The sequence below is a fragment of the Chenopodium album genome, chromosome 15, assembly GCF_948465745.1.
Source record: "Chenopodium album chromosome 15, dcCheAlbu1.1, whole genome shotgun sequence".
Lineage (NCBI taxonomy): Eukaryota > Viridiplantae > Streptophyta > Magnoliopsida > Caryophyllales > Amaranthaceae > Chenopodium > Chenopodium album.
This window is the reverse complement of record NC_137848.1, coordinates 21,371,767-21,386,345: the sequence shown is the minus strand read 5'-3', so window position 1 is coordinate 21,386,345 and position 14,579 is coordinate 21,371,767. Positions and strand designations below refer to the sequence as shown.

Genomic DNA, 14,579 nt, shown 5'->3' with positions numbered 1-14,579 from the left:
TAATTGAATTGGTAAGTTGGTGATTTGAGAAGGTTTAGTATGCAACAATTTATAGACAATATTGAGGTAATAATAGTTGAAATATGGAATATTTGGTAGTTTTAAAGTGGGTTAGGAGCTCAACTACTTTTAACTAATTTATAAATACTAAAATAGGACTAGGGTTAGGTGGGTTTGGCCTGTTTTTGGGGTTAGCCATCTGACTTTGGATCTTACTAATTTTAATGATTGGTCATCAGCTTAAGTCACAGTTATTATCAATTGGAACACTTATAACTGTTTTTGGTTTTAAAAGTAACCTAAACTATTGAATCAATAATAATAACATAATACTAAAACAGACACCGGGATGACACATGTCACTTGCTGGTGTCGTTTTTTCCCTCCAAAAACCATTTTCTAAAAATAAATATTTTCTAACTTCATTTTTCTTTTTATATCTTATTGATTGACAACTTATTTAAGTTAATAAAATTATACTATGTATATATTTTATTTATATATTATAATCAAAATTAAATATTCTAATTACTAATATTAATATTATATGCAATTTTTTTTTCCTTATACATTACAATCACATGAATTTTATTTATAGTATGAAAAAAAAAAACACTTTATATTGCATCATATTGACTTTAGCATATAATTCTATAACTATAACTATGTATTATAATGAAGGTGAAATCGGGAATGACATGTATTATCTCTTTTATAAATAATTCCGCGCCTTTTTTTTTTTTTTTTTGCCAAACCTTCTTCTTAGACAATATTTTATATTATGCATGCAATAATATCCTTACTATTTGGTAATCATATTTCATTTATAACAACAAAATATTATTTGTTTATTTATCAATATGGAGTAATATTTTCCTACATATAACTTTGTGACGTAATCCATTATTATTATATTAGTCCTGCATGTAATACTCACACTATTTTTGTTAGTATGATATAATTAATTGTTTATTTTTGTAATAACGAATTTTTATCTTATTTTACAATTTGATAATTATTATAAATAAATATAATATTAAATTAATTAAATAGTAAAAATTACCGTACATGGCATAAGACCTAATCTAGTTAGTCAGCAAAAGAAGAGTTTAAAGAAAGCAAAGCAAAACAAAGGTCAAAATACTTGGCAAAATTTTCTTTTGGATGTTTAAGTTTGTGTCGTATTCAAAGGATTGTATTGCATATCAAATCAATGCTATTATGTCTCTAATTACAGTCCGTAAAAACTTTATATTTTGAAAGTATTTATTAACACAAATCGTGCAATTTTGGTACAATAATTTATGGGAAGTACATGGGTGGCAAACTGGCAATATTGCAATAATAATATAGAATGTTGTACTTTCAATCTTAAGACTATTTCGTATAGAAATAAGTTGCTTATTTGAGGTATTATGGGTAAGTGAAACTTTTAATTGGAACAAAAACTTCAGATACTCAATCAAATGACTTTTACCACTTCTTAGAAAGTAAAACTACATGAATTAAGATCTTCTAAAGTTCCAATATATAAGAAAATATCATTTACTACTACTTCTGTTTCATATTGTGAGTTTTTCACGGTAGTTAAAAGTTTAAAACACTACATGATTTGCAATTGTTATTCCGGAGTACTTTATTGTACATGAACTTTCATTGGAAAATACGCAATTCAAAGTTTTATTCTAAGAAAGACCGAGAACTTGAAAAGAGAGCTGAGTGACCGCTCCTCATAAAAATGGTTTCTAGGTCTAAGAAACATGAAATTTACTTTCTCCGTTTTTTTAATTGACACCGTTTGACTTTTACACTATTTACACATATGCTTTGACTCGCTTTTGTTGTTTATAGATACGATAAAACATGTTCATGGGGGATCTTGTTTGAATCATGCATTTCAATGTATATTTTATTAATATCCACTTTTTATAATTTTAAAATGTTGATAATTAGAGATATTAATCGCTAAAAATATACGTTGACAAACGTGATGATAGAAATGTGTCAACTAAAAAAACAGAGGAAGTATTTTGAAACCATCCAAAAAAACACAATCCGGAATGCGAGTATGTGAAACCAATCAAAAAGCTTATAAAAATATTGACAACTTCAATCCAAAATATTGGTCATTTAAGTCAAATTGTTTTAACTCAATGTTATAGTGATTTTACAATGTCAATGCAACACTAAAACTGTACTTGACATACAATAAAATAGCAGAAAAAACAGATCGTTTTATAACATACTTGTACATCATTATAATTTTAATCGTTACTCCATCTTCTACTTACTATATAAATGCAATTACAGTTAAACTTTAATTGAATGCCTGTACGAAGTACGGAGTACTTCTTAATTTTTGCTCTACCCGGTATTGGTTTTAATTTTTAATTTTTTTATTTTTAAGCTTGCCCTCCTGTAGTACCTGTACCAACTTACCTTCTTATACCATAATTATCTTTTGTTACCCCATTTCTTACTTTACTTAAAATATGTTACATATCACATGCTAGGACTTGTAAAGTTGTAATATGGTCTCTCACATGGTGGCATGGTGGGAGTCCAGTATAGATACAAGTATACAAACATACTCCATATGTTTGTATTGAATTGGTTCTTTTTCGCAAATTTTTCTTTGGCGGAAATGGATATTATTTTATAAAAGTCCGATCAAGTTTTCTATCAAATTAAAGAAAACTAAAAAAAAAAATTACCAAATCTACCATTTTTTCTATACAGAATATATTTTAGGACTTTTGTGAAGATCGAATTACCTTATATATTTTAATTTTTGTAAAATAAACTATATTTCTAGATAAATGTTGGGTTTTTTTTTGAAAATATCAACACAAATTTTAGAAAATTTTGATTATAACACTACATTTTCTAAAACTTTAATTATAAGACCACAAAAAATCAAAAAAATTTGATTTCACCACCATCTAACGATTTTTTGGATGGAATCCGTTAAAGGGACCCACAATAGACACGTGTCAATACGTCTTTGGTTTTAAAAAAATGAAAAATAAAAATAACAACAAAAATTAAAAACAAAAAAAAAAACAAAAAAAAAAAAAAAAAGAAAAGAAAAACTCCTAAAACCTAATCAAATTTTCTAAAATTTGTGGCATGTTGTAAGAAACTATCTTATAAACACTAGATGTTGTAAGAAAGCACCTTATAAAACATTTAATGTTGTAAGAAGCTACCTTTTGTCCAATCATTGCAGTGAATAAGGGATGTTTATTCATTGTTAAATCAAGTAAACATTTTGTTTTTATAAGATAGTTTCTTACAACAATTTTTTTATTATGTAATTTTAAACACAATTTGATGTATATAAGGTAATTTTTAACAAAAAAATCCTATATTTTTTTTATAGATTTATATTACACCCATTAACTATTTTCAATAACTACATACTTATAGACTTATAGTAAACAATTAGAACATCAATTTCTTTAAAAAAAAAATAATAATAATAACACATAAAAAGGTAAGGAAACGTAAAAAATAATAGGAAAAATTGAGTTTATAAATCCCAACTTTAGGCGGTTTACTATAAAAAATCCCAACTATGCGTTATCCCCCAAAAATCCTAACTTTGATACCCATCTTCTTTTAAAGATCCCAATAGGTCACCAAACCTATTACTTCAGATTACAATCCACGTGTCAACACGGGATTGGTCTAAACAATAATTCAAAAAATAAAAATAAAAATAAAAAACTTTTAAAAAAAATTAAAAAAAAAAAACTAAAAAATTAAAAAAAAAAAAAAAAAAAAAAAAGCAGCCCCCACCCCCATCCTGGAAAACACCCTACCCCCACCTCAACCCCGTCGGCTTATCGCCCCCTACCCCCGAGAACCCCTCCCCCGCCGCTGGAATCCGATGACCTACCCTCCCTCTCCCTCTCCCTCGAAACCCACCCCTTTCCCTCCCCTAGGGGTGAAAGTGAAGTGGTGTAAAACCGAACCGAACCGAAAAACCGAACCGAATAAGGAATGTGGTTCGGTTTTTTGGGAGGGTGGTTCGGTTTCAGTGTCAAAATTTTAAGAAATTCGGTTTTCGGTTCGGTTTCGGTTCGGGAATTTGAAAAACCGAACAAAACCGAACCAAACCGAATTATAAGCCCAATCCTAAAAAACCCCTGGCCCAAAACTAATTACCCTAGGTATATAAAGAAAAATATGAAAACCCTAATTCCTCTCAGCCTTTCTCTCAGTCTCTTTCTCCACTCTTTCGTCCCCTCCTGTCTCCTCTATCTCCACATTCACTTTCACCCTATCTCCGACCACCGTCCAGTACACCAGGCGACCACCGACCACGGTCCACCTGCTTCTCTCTCTCCACATTAAGGTATGCTCTACTACTTGCGATTTTAATTTGCTGATTTGCTCTGCTATTTGCTAATTGCTAATCGTTGCTACTGCATGTATGCGATTTGCTCTGCTGATTTGCAACTTTAATTTGCTGATTTGCTCTGCTGATTTGCTAAATTGCGATTTTAACTTGCGATTGTTATTTGCAATTTGAACTTGCGATTTTACTTGCTTAAATCGTTGCTACTGCGATTTTAATTTGTGAATTGCGAATTTGTGGGAATTAATTTGTGGGAATTTTAGTTTGTGCTAATTTGTGGGAATTTTAGTTTGTGCTAATTTGTGGGAATTAATTTGTGGGAATTTTAGTTTGCTTACTTTCCCTGCTACTGCATGTTCATTTAATCAAAGTTAATTATTTTTCATTATGTATATATATTTATTTTGGTTCCTTATCTTGTGAATTTTATTGAATTATGATAGAAATGAAGAATATGGCAATTGGTGATGCTAAAATTGATGAAGTGGTCGAAATACTCGAGTGATTGCTCTGTGCTGCTACTGCTTTGTTGATCTGCTGCTCAGTGTTGCTGTTCTGCTGCTATTGCTTTGCTGTTCTGCTGCTACTGCTCTGCTGTTCTGCTGCATCTGCTGCCAGCTTCATCTGCTTCAGCTGCTGCCTGCTGCTTCTAATGTTGTTGATCATGTTATGTTTAAGTAGTTATGTTAAAACTTGTTTAATTTAAGTTTGTATGGATTGATTGGTTTGATTTGATACTTTGTTAGTTTGTTGTTTAAACTGAAAACTTAAGTTTGTATGATTTAGATTGGTTTGTACTTTGTATGAATTGGACTAAATTTGTTTACTGTTATTTTGTTAATTTGCACTTGCTATGTTAGTGACTTAGTGTGTTGATTAATGAGGCCCAATTTGCAGATTATTGGCCCAAATAAAAGAGGCCTAAAAAATTCGGTTTGGTTCGGTTTTTGATTGTGAAACCGAAATAAATATGGTTTGGTTTGGTTCGGTTTCTAAAGTAAAGTGGTGCGGTTTGGTTTCTAAAATCAAGAAAACAAATTAAGGTGGTTCGGTTTCGGTTTGGGCCAAAAACCAAACCGAACACCGAACTTTCACCCCTACCCTCCCCCACCCTCACGAAACCCTTCCACCCTAAACCCTAATTCGGAAAACACACCCTCCTAAAACCCCCACCCTCGAAATCGCCCCCGCTCCCTTCCCCCACCCTTAAATTCGACCCACGCCCAAGAGATGTGCTACCGAGGGGTGTTTTCCGATGTAGGGTTTTAGGGTGGTAGGGTTTTGCGAGGGTGGGGGGAGGGAAAAGGGTGGGTTTCGAGGGTAGGGGAGGGGTGGGCGCCGTTTTTCGGCGGCAATAGGAGAGGGGTTTTCGAGGGTGGGGGGGCGATTTTCCTGCAAGGTGGGGTGGGGGTTAGGGTGGGGGCTAGGTTGGTTTTTTAAAAATAAAATTTAATTTTTATTTTTTTTTTATTTTTTTTTTATTTTTTTTTATTTTTGAATAAATCAGATTTTAAAAAAATAATTAATTTTATTTTTTTGACCACTAAAATTCTGACAAGTGGCAAATTTTTTTTTTTTTTTAAAAGTTAACTTCCTCTTTAGGTAACCGGTCATTTGGGATCTTTAAAAGAAGATGAGTATCAAAGTTGAGATTTTTGAGGGATAACGCATAGTTAAGGATTTTTCATAGTAAACCGCCTAAAATTGGGATTTATAAATTCAATTTTTCCAAAATAATAACATATAGTATTATTTTTACCATAAAGGTTATAATTGTTGTTAATGTTCGAAAATTAAGTGTCCAAAGATTACACTCAACCATGCCAAAATTTTCCTGAACAAAATCATATCTTATGGTATTAGTTTTTATGTTAGGTAACCTGATTACCTGAATCTTATGATCATTCAGCTAATCCTTCGCCAGGTGTATTATAACGGCTAACATATTATGATAAAAATAATACTTGTATGCGAAGTATTGCATGCACTGAACATATGACAAAAGTCGTACAATTAGTTAAATTCATATATAAACACAAAGCACGACAATTTTAAACCACAAATTTAGATAGATGGACTAACCTGAAAATGACCCAAAAGTGTAAAATTTTCTTTAAAGTTGTTAACTGCTCTCTAATTTTTTGTTCTTGCTAGTCAAAATAAACCCCTACTTTGTTCACCTAGTACGTGCCCAAAACTACATAACATGCACTTCTTATATTTGATACCTCAAAAAAATTGCAAAAACGAAATAAGGTTTGTGTATCAAAAATTAAATGGCTTTGATGAGAAAGATGGGGATGACGACTATGGTTATTATGTTGATCGTATCGATGTTTTGGGCAGGGGTTAGTGCTCAACCTAGCTGCCCTGCGGCGTTAACATCGTTAACTCCTTGCTTGAGCTTTAGCGTCCGAAATTCATCTACACCGTCTTCTTCTTGTTGCTCGGAGCTTGCTAATATGCTTCAAACGGCTCCAATGTGTCTTTGTAACGTGCTTAATGGTGTTGGTGGGGAGTTACTTGAAGGTTTCCTTGATCGGACACTTGCTAATGCTCTTCCTAGCGCTTGCGATATGCAAACTCAATCTACGAGTCAATGTGATGGTAAGTACTACTATTTTTTTAATCAAATTCTAATTAAATTTGTACTCCGTATATTTTTATGGGTTCAACAATTTCATGTTATTAATGCCCTTTTTCTTGTTTCAAAGCAATCTAATTTATTATTGATTTAAAAAGCTTATTTAATTATATAGCATTGCTGATGGGATAATTTTTCATCAAAGTGCATATTTATCAGTCCATTATAACTACTATTGTACTGTATTAGCCCATTAAAGTAGATAAAATTACACATTATCAGACACACAGGCAATACAACAAGAAGTAATTTTTCATCAATTTTTTTTTAGGATATTAAAATTACCTTTTGTTTCGCAGTAGAACTAATAGGTAAAATACGTAAAAAAAAAAAAAAAAAAAAAAAAAAAAAAAAAAAAAAAAAGGTAAAATACAATCTATCTAAAAACAAAAATTTACTGCATATTAATTATTAGCGTCTTACAAACAAAACATAACTACTGCATATATAAATTAGAACATTTCAAACAAAAGTTGTGCATCTAGAGCTAATTAACATCTGCATATATATATATATATATATATATATATATATATATATATATATAATGAACCCAAAAATAAATCAACCCAAATTAATAAACCCAAAATATATCATCCCAATTTCATGTGAGATATCATGTTGGTATCTTTTTATTTTAGCAGAAGCTAATCAAAAACTCCATCTCGTCCCATTTTCGTCCCAATTTTAACTCCAAACCAATAACTTGTTATCGAATCCCAAATTCATGTGAGTATCATTCATTGGGATATATTTTTAAAATTATAATGCTCATTAAAAAGAATTCTATAATTGAATCTGAACAACCATGCAAAAGAAGAAAAAAAAAATTATGCAAGTAATATCTTGAATAAATGTTATTGCCTAGAAGAATGAATGTTATGCTCTATACTTTTGGGAAGATGAATTGGAAGATGACAATTAAGTTTCTTTTTTTTTTTTTCTTTGGAAAGTGCATTCTCATGGTAATTACTAGTATAGGTGTGGAAGGAATTAATTGTACATATCTGGGTGAATTTATCAGTTAATTCTTTGTTTTCTAGAAAATATAAGAGAATTATAAGCTGTCATTAAAGTCTTTATATAGCCTTAATTGTAATGCCTTAATTAAATAAGCTTTTTAAATCAATAATAAATTAGATTCCATTGAAACAAGAAAAAAGACATTAATAACATGAAATTGTTGTTTTTTTTATGCATAACCCTAAGGGTTATTGTAACACCCTAGAAATTCCTTTATTTTAAAATATCTGTTTTGCTCTGTTTAAAACTCAAAATAGGAAAATCTAAGATATTACCGCCACCTTGAAAACGGCTAAGGTAACTATCAAAGACACACAGCGGAAGACTCTCCTTTAAAATATTTAAAACGACTCGACTTAAAAAGTCAACCAACGAAAGTAAATTCAAATCAAAGTAAAACAAGTCAATCTATAACTTGGAACCATTGTAAGCCCTTAACAAAACTGAACCAAATTCAAAATCTTCGTGTTAGTCTCACAAGCAATAATACCATAAAATAATTAAAGCGAATAACATATCATAAACTTATGGAAACTAGCATGATTCGCTCTTCACTCATGCCCATCATGAATATGCTTCATCACCTGAAAAACTTCACTCCACTTGTTTCCACTACTCTCCATTAAAAATGGGTCACCATAGAGTCAAGGTAAAGACAAGGCCAACAAACACACAAATACATAATCAGCAAAGCTGAGTATATAAGCGTATTTAAACACAATAACATGCTTCCACCTATCAACACACAACTTACCTCGTTGCACCTGTTTATAATCACGCAACATACGACAAAACTTTTCAACTAAGTAACTAAATAATTTATTTAGTATTGATTACGCATCGAACGGGTTTTCCCCCTAACCTACCCCAATAAAGGGGTACTAACACGGGAGCTAACCGTGCCAATATAAAAGAACCACTCGTAAGTGGCGAAATTCCTGCGCATAATAATAAAAGGAAAATACAGCGTCCTGTACTCCCGGTAGAAGTTATTAGTTAAATATAAAACCCCATAACTCCCCCCATATGTTCATACTCAAGGTATATACGTTACAAGAGTTTTGGTACGTAATCTCTTTCACTTTACATTATTTACATATTATTAATCATAATAATTATTCAAACAATCAAACATTCCAATTAATTCTTGAATAATTAGTGACCACATAATATTTAATGTTGAACCTTTTTAAAATCTACCTCGGTGTCAAAGACACCTTAAACGCATAATGTGCCAAAATTCCTATCCCTGGGTGTTAGAAACACCTTAAGTGCACTAAGGCACCAACATACAATTTATTCCTCATGTACATAGACACTTACATAGCTCCTTTCCCATGCTTATAGCATCAATAAAAATTATATAAACCATAATAAAATTCCCTTTTAATATTCCAGACCAAATTAAACATTTAGTTTAATTAAACATGCTATCTATCATGGCATAAATAAAAGTGTGGTTCATATTCAACATGTCAAACGATTATTTTCAAATCATTAATCCGTCACAAATAAATCATGCTTCATAATTCAATCACCAATATCCACCAAATCACAATTTCCAATCACAAATCTAGCATGATATTACTTGGAATTAATTAATCAAGTCTAGCATGCTACTACATCATCAAAAATATGCTAAGTACGCGAACGTACCTTGAATACGATCTTAAAATCGCCACGACTAATAGAAATCGCTTACTTCAAAGTCTTCTACAAACCAAAATCATAATAGGGCATTAAAATCCACTCTACACAAATTTTCAGCAATATATACTCTTATTGAACCACTCGTAATTTAATTAAAACAAGCTGAAAATTTATTTAAAACCTCATACTTTAATCCCAATTAATGGGTAACTAAAATTCTTTCAAGAAACTTAATTTATAACATACTACCGAAAATTCCAACAATATATATTAATAAAAACTTGCTGTAATTATGCTTTAAAACCCTTAAATTAAAGGTTTAAACCACCCTAAATCATATTCCTTCAATAATCAATTATTTATGAATTTAAGGTTTCAAAATTGGGGCTTTTTAATTAGAATTAAAATCTGAAAGTTAATTTGCACCATACTTAATATCAATCATCATAAAATTAACACAAAACTCATAATTTATAATTAGATCTAGGATTTAAACAAAAGAAAAATAAAAAGATTAATTTTTTTTTCGAAAAGGGGGTGGCCGGACAGCAGCCGGTTGCCAGGGTGGTGGTGACTGGCGGTGGTGAATCGAAAAGGGGAAGGGGAAAAAGAAAGAAAGAAAAATAAAGGAGAAAGGAGAGAAAGTTTACCTTGGGTATTCTCCACTCCGGACAAAGTTTAATTTGCCCAACTGTTGAATATTTATACCCCTTTCTCTAGAAACCCTTCTTACCTAAACTTTTCCTTTTTACTCTTTCCTAATCCCTTTCCTAATTAAACTTTACTAAAATAAAACTTTTCTAAATTAAATCCCAACTTAATAAAATAATTTATTAAATAAAACTTTCCTTTTATAAAGTATTTTCAAACTTATTTAAAATAAATTATTAAAATGTCATAAATAATTCATTTCAAATTATTTAAATACCCCACAAAATACTTATTTAAAATAAAATATGTATAAAAATACAGGGTATTATAACTATGTATAACAAAACCCTATTTTTATTTGCATGATTTTTCATTTACAATAAAATTTGAGTTCATAACAATGTTTGTTATACTAGGTTATACTTTATTCGTTTTCTTTTATTTGCAAATGTCTTCATGCCATGCATTTTAAGGAATAGATTAGATGATGTAAATAGAAAAATTAATCAACATCTATGCACGTAGTACCTAACCCTTCTCTTTTGTTGGTGAGAAAATTCTTTTTATGAAGTCACTCATTTACCTACACTAATCAACTCCTAAAAGAGCATGTCCAAATTAAAAGATCGTGTTGCCCCCAAAAAAAAAAAGATAAAATAAAATAAAATAGAGGAAGTAGTTTTCTACTCGAGCCTATTTTGAGGGCCTTACATGTTTCAATATTTGGAGTAGTATATAAGGTTAGTAGCTAAGGGTAAATATGTGGAATATTATGTAATTTCTCATTTCCTCGAGTCCCATAAAAACATCATTTTATCTAGGAAATTTTGTGTTTTGCTACCACTAAAACACCCTACTTTGACTTTTGCTACCCATCTAAAATTTTATTTTATTTTGCTCCCACCAAAATTTATAAAATATAATTTTCGTTATCACTTAACAGAATCCGTTAGGGTTCTGTTAAATGGGGCACAATATCACATTAAATAATAATTTAATTTATTAAAAAAAATTAAAAAAAAAACTTTTATAAAAATAAAAATAAATCCCAGCCATCTGCCATCCCGTCAGCGATCCATCGGCCACCCGTGTCGGCTACCGGCGCCCACATGAACCCCCGGCGCCGGTGACCCCACCCCCTCCCTTCCCCCAGCTACGCTGCCCGACCCAGGTTGTTCGTGGCCTGTTCTGGTTTCTGTTTTGGGTTTTTCTCCTGCTCTTTCCGGTGACAGTGATTTAACTGCGATGTGGATCAAGACCCGAACCCGCCGAAAGTGAAGGAGACGAGAAAAACTCCTACGCCGCCGCCACTACCGCCGACGATACAACAAAAATCTCAACAACGCTGGTGAGGCTTTCGGAAACCTGGGTTTTTTTTACCAGAGTTGAATTTTTCAGAGTACGGTGGTTTTAATGGAAGTGGGTCAAATCTGGAGAGATTTTGAGTTTTGGTGGAGGTGATGTTAAGAAACCAGTTAACAATGATAACTCCAATTCATTTTTGGGGGTGAATTCTCAAATTTTGATGGATGAGAATAGCAATAAGAAGAAGCTTTGTTCGCCTAATTCAAGAGGGAGTAATTAAGAGGGGATGTGGGAAAGGGAGGGGGTGGGGTTACCGGCGCCGGGGTTCGTTTGGGCACCGGCAGCCGGCATGGGGAGGGGGAGGGGTGGCTGACGGGATGGCAAGTGGCTGAGATTTTTTTTTTTTTTAAAGTTTTTTTTTTAAATAAATTAAGTCATGATTTAATGAGATATTGGGCCCACTTAATGGAACTCTTAACGAATTCTGTTAAGTGGTGGCGAAAATTATATTATGTGACTTTTGAAGGTAGCAAAATAAAATAAAATTTTAGACATGTAGCAAAAGTCAATAGAGGTTGTTTTGGTGGTGGCAAAACTCACAATTTCCTTTTATCTATCTATGAAGATACTAGGTATGAGTTTATTTATTTTTTTAGACGAGCATATAATATGGTTGCCCATCATATAACAAGGTGAGATACCGAATCAGTTTTTGATGAACTTGTTTATACTAGGCTGTTTCCTAAGAGACGGAATCGATTTGCCTTAATAATATGCTCAGGCTACCTTTTTTCCTTAAAAAAAATAAAAAAAATAACTTACGGTTATAATGCGTGTGTTTTTTTTATTCATTAATCTTTCTTACATTGTAATAACTTTAATTTATCTTTTCATATATTAAAAAAAATAACAAATAAAGTTTATAAATTGTTTGCAGGATTGGGCTCTCAAGATATGGGTGATAGTGGAAATGGTGCATACTCTGGAGGATCCATACTAAAGATACCATTGATGCTTGCTATCTTCTTCACATTAGTAGCATCATATACACTCCATATTTAATTAAGTACATACAAGTATACAACATAAGTATTACTTTTTCACATTTTAGATTTTACAGGAAATTTCTTATGTACACTTTGTCACATTATATTTTGATAATCTTACCTGTTTATACTTTATATATAGTATTGTTTCATTATGTTTTGGCTGGCTAGCCTCTTTGTAAGTCTTGAAAGTACAAAGAACATTATAAAGTTTATACAATTTTTTAAATTTTTTTTTTTGTAAACTCTATCAATCAATATATGAGGTTGACACATGTCGCTCTATGACTTGCTTGTCTTATAATGGTAAAAAATAATTTAAAGAAATCTTAGAACAATAATTTTGGTTAAAATTTATTGTATAAATCATTTTGATTCAGAATATTGTTAATAAAATTTGATAGAATTTAAACTATTTGGAAATAATTTAATTTATGGCAACTTATATTTATTGAATTTATGCTAATATGTAAACAATTTTTTGAAATGATTGATTCAAATCTAACATATATATGTATATTATATATATAATTTTATTATAACTATAATACATATTATCTTTTTTCATAGTATATATAATTAATTTGGGAATAATAATATTTGTTATCAACTTTGCCATTATATGTAATCTTTTTCTCAATTATACTACACTTATTCACGTTGTGCAATCATTTATCTTTTTCACTTTTACCTTTTTAATTGATCATTACTCTATTTCATTATCTTCGTCTTTTTAGTTTATTTTAGGGTAGTTCCGGGGCTAATGCATAAAAGATATATCCAGAGTCTAAAAATGATATTTTTTGAAAAAATAGACATGATGAGTACCCTGTACTAGGGTTGTACTTGACTGAACCTATTCTAAAATTTATATGAACATACTACGTTCAACATATTTTTTAAAAGATACTATACCTGCTTCATATTACTTGCAACAAAGGGATATTATTTATGGGATATAAAAAAATTTCTTAGTTGCAACTAATAAAAAAACGGAGTTAGGCCCCATTCACTTCACCTTATTTTAGCTGAACTGAAATTATTTTTACTGAAACAAAATTATATTTGCTGAACATAAATTATTTTTACTGAACTTAAATTAATTTTACAGAACTGAAATTATTTTTGCTGAACTGAAATTATTTTTACTAAATTTCTACTATAATTCTTCTTTAAGATAACTGAATTTTACTGAACAGAAATTATTTTTACTGAACTAAAATTAATTTTACTAAATTGAACTTATTTTTATTGAATTGAAATTATTTTTACTTAATATTATTTTTTTAAGGTGAAGTGAACAGGGCCTTAGTATTAGTTTTTAAAAGTCAAACTTAAATTTTTGTGTACAGTAAAACCTATATAAAACCTTTATCATAAGGAAAAAAATGTTTTATTAGGGTGTTTATAATTAATTTGAACAATTAGAGCTAATTGAAAATAAATTAGAAATGAGAATAACTTAAAATTTTATTTTACATTTGACGGGAATGTAAAATATTATTTGCATTGTCATTTTTTAATCCCATGGCCTGGTCATTATTGTGAATCTATATTTGTGTGTGTGTGTATGTGTGTGTGTGTTCATTCTCATTCCCGAGGTAATACAAAACGGGTATCATGCGGGGTCTAAAAATAGAAATTTTATTGAAAAAAAAAAGACATGATGAGTAGCATGTACTAGGGTTGGCTAGGTACTTGAGTGAACATATTCTAAAATTTATATGAATCATACTAATGTTCAACATATTTGTTTTTAATATTACCCCCGCTTCTTTTACTTGCAAGTTGTAACAAGGGGGTATTATTTATGGGATATAAAAAATTTCTTAGTTGCAGCTAATAAAAAAATAGAGTTAGTTTCAAACTTAATTTTTTTTGTCGTAAGTAAAACATA

At 30.6% G+C, this 14,579-nt stretch overlaps 1 long non-coding RNA gene across 1 annotated transcript; it reads left to right on the top strand.

The window, feature by feature from the left end:
- The first annotated feature begins 4,145 nt into the window (after positions 1 to 4,145).
- Positions 4,146 to 5,160, top strand: LOC145582075 (uncharacterized). The gene is made up of 2 exons (XR_014099744.1): positions 4,146 to 4,360; positions 4,807 to 5,160. It is a non-coding gene; the product is annotated as an uncharacterized LOC145582075 (long non-coding RNA).
- Positions 5,161 to 14,579: the final 9,419 nt, after the last annotated feature.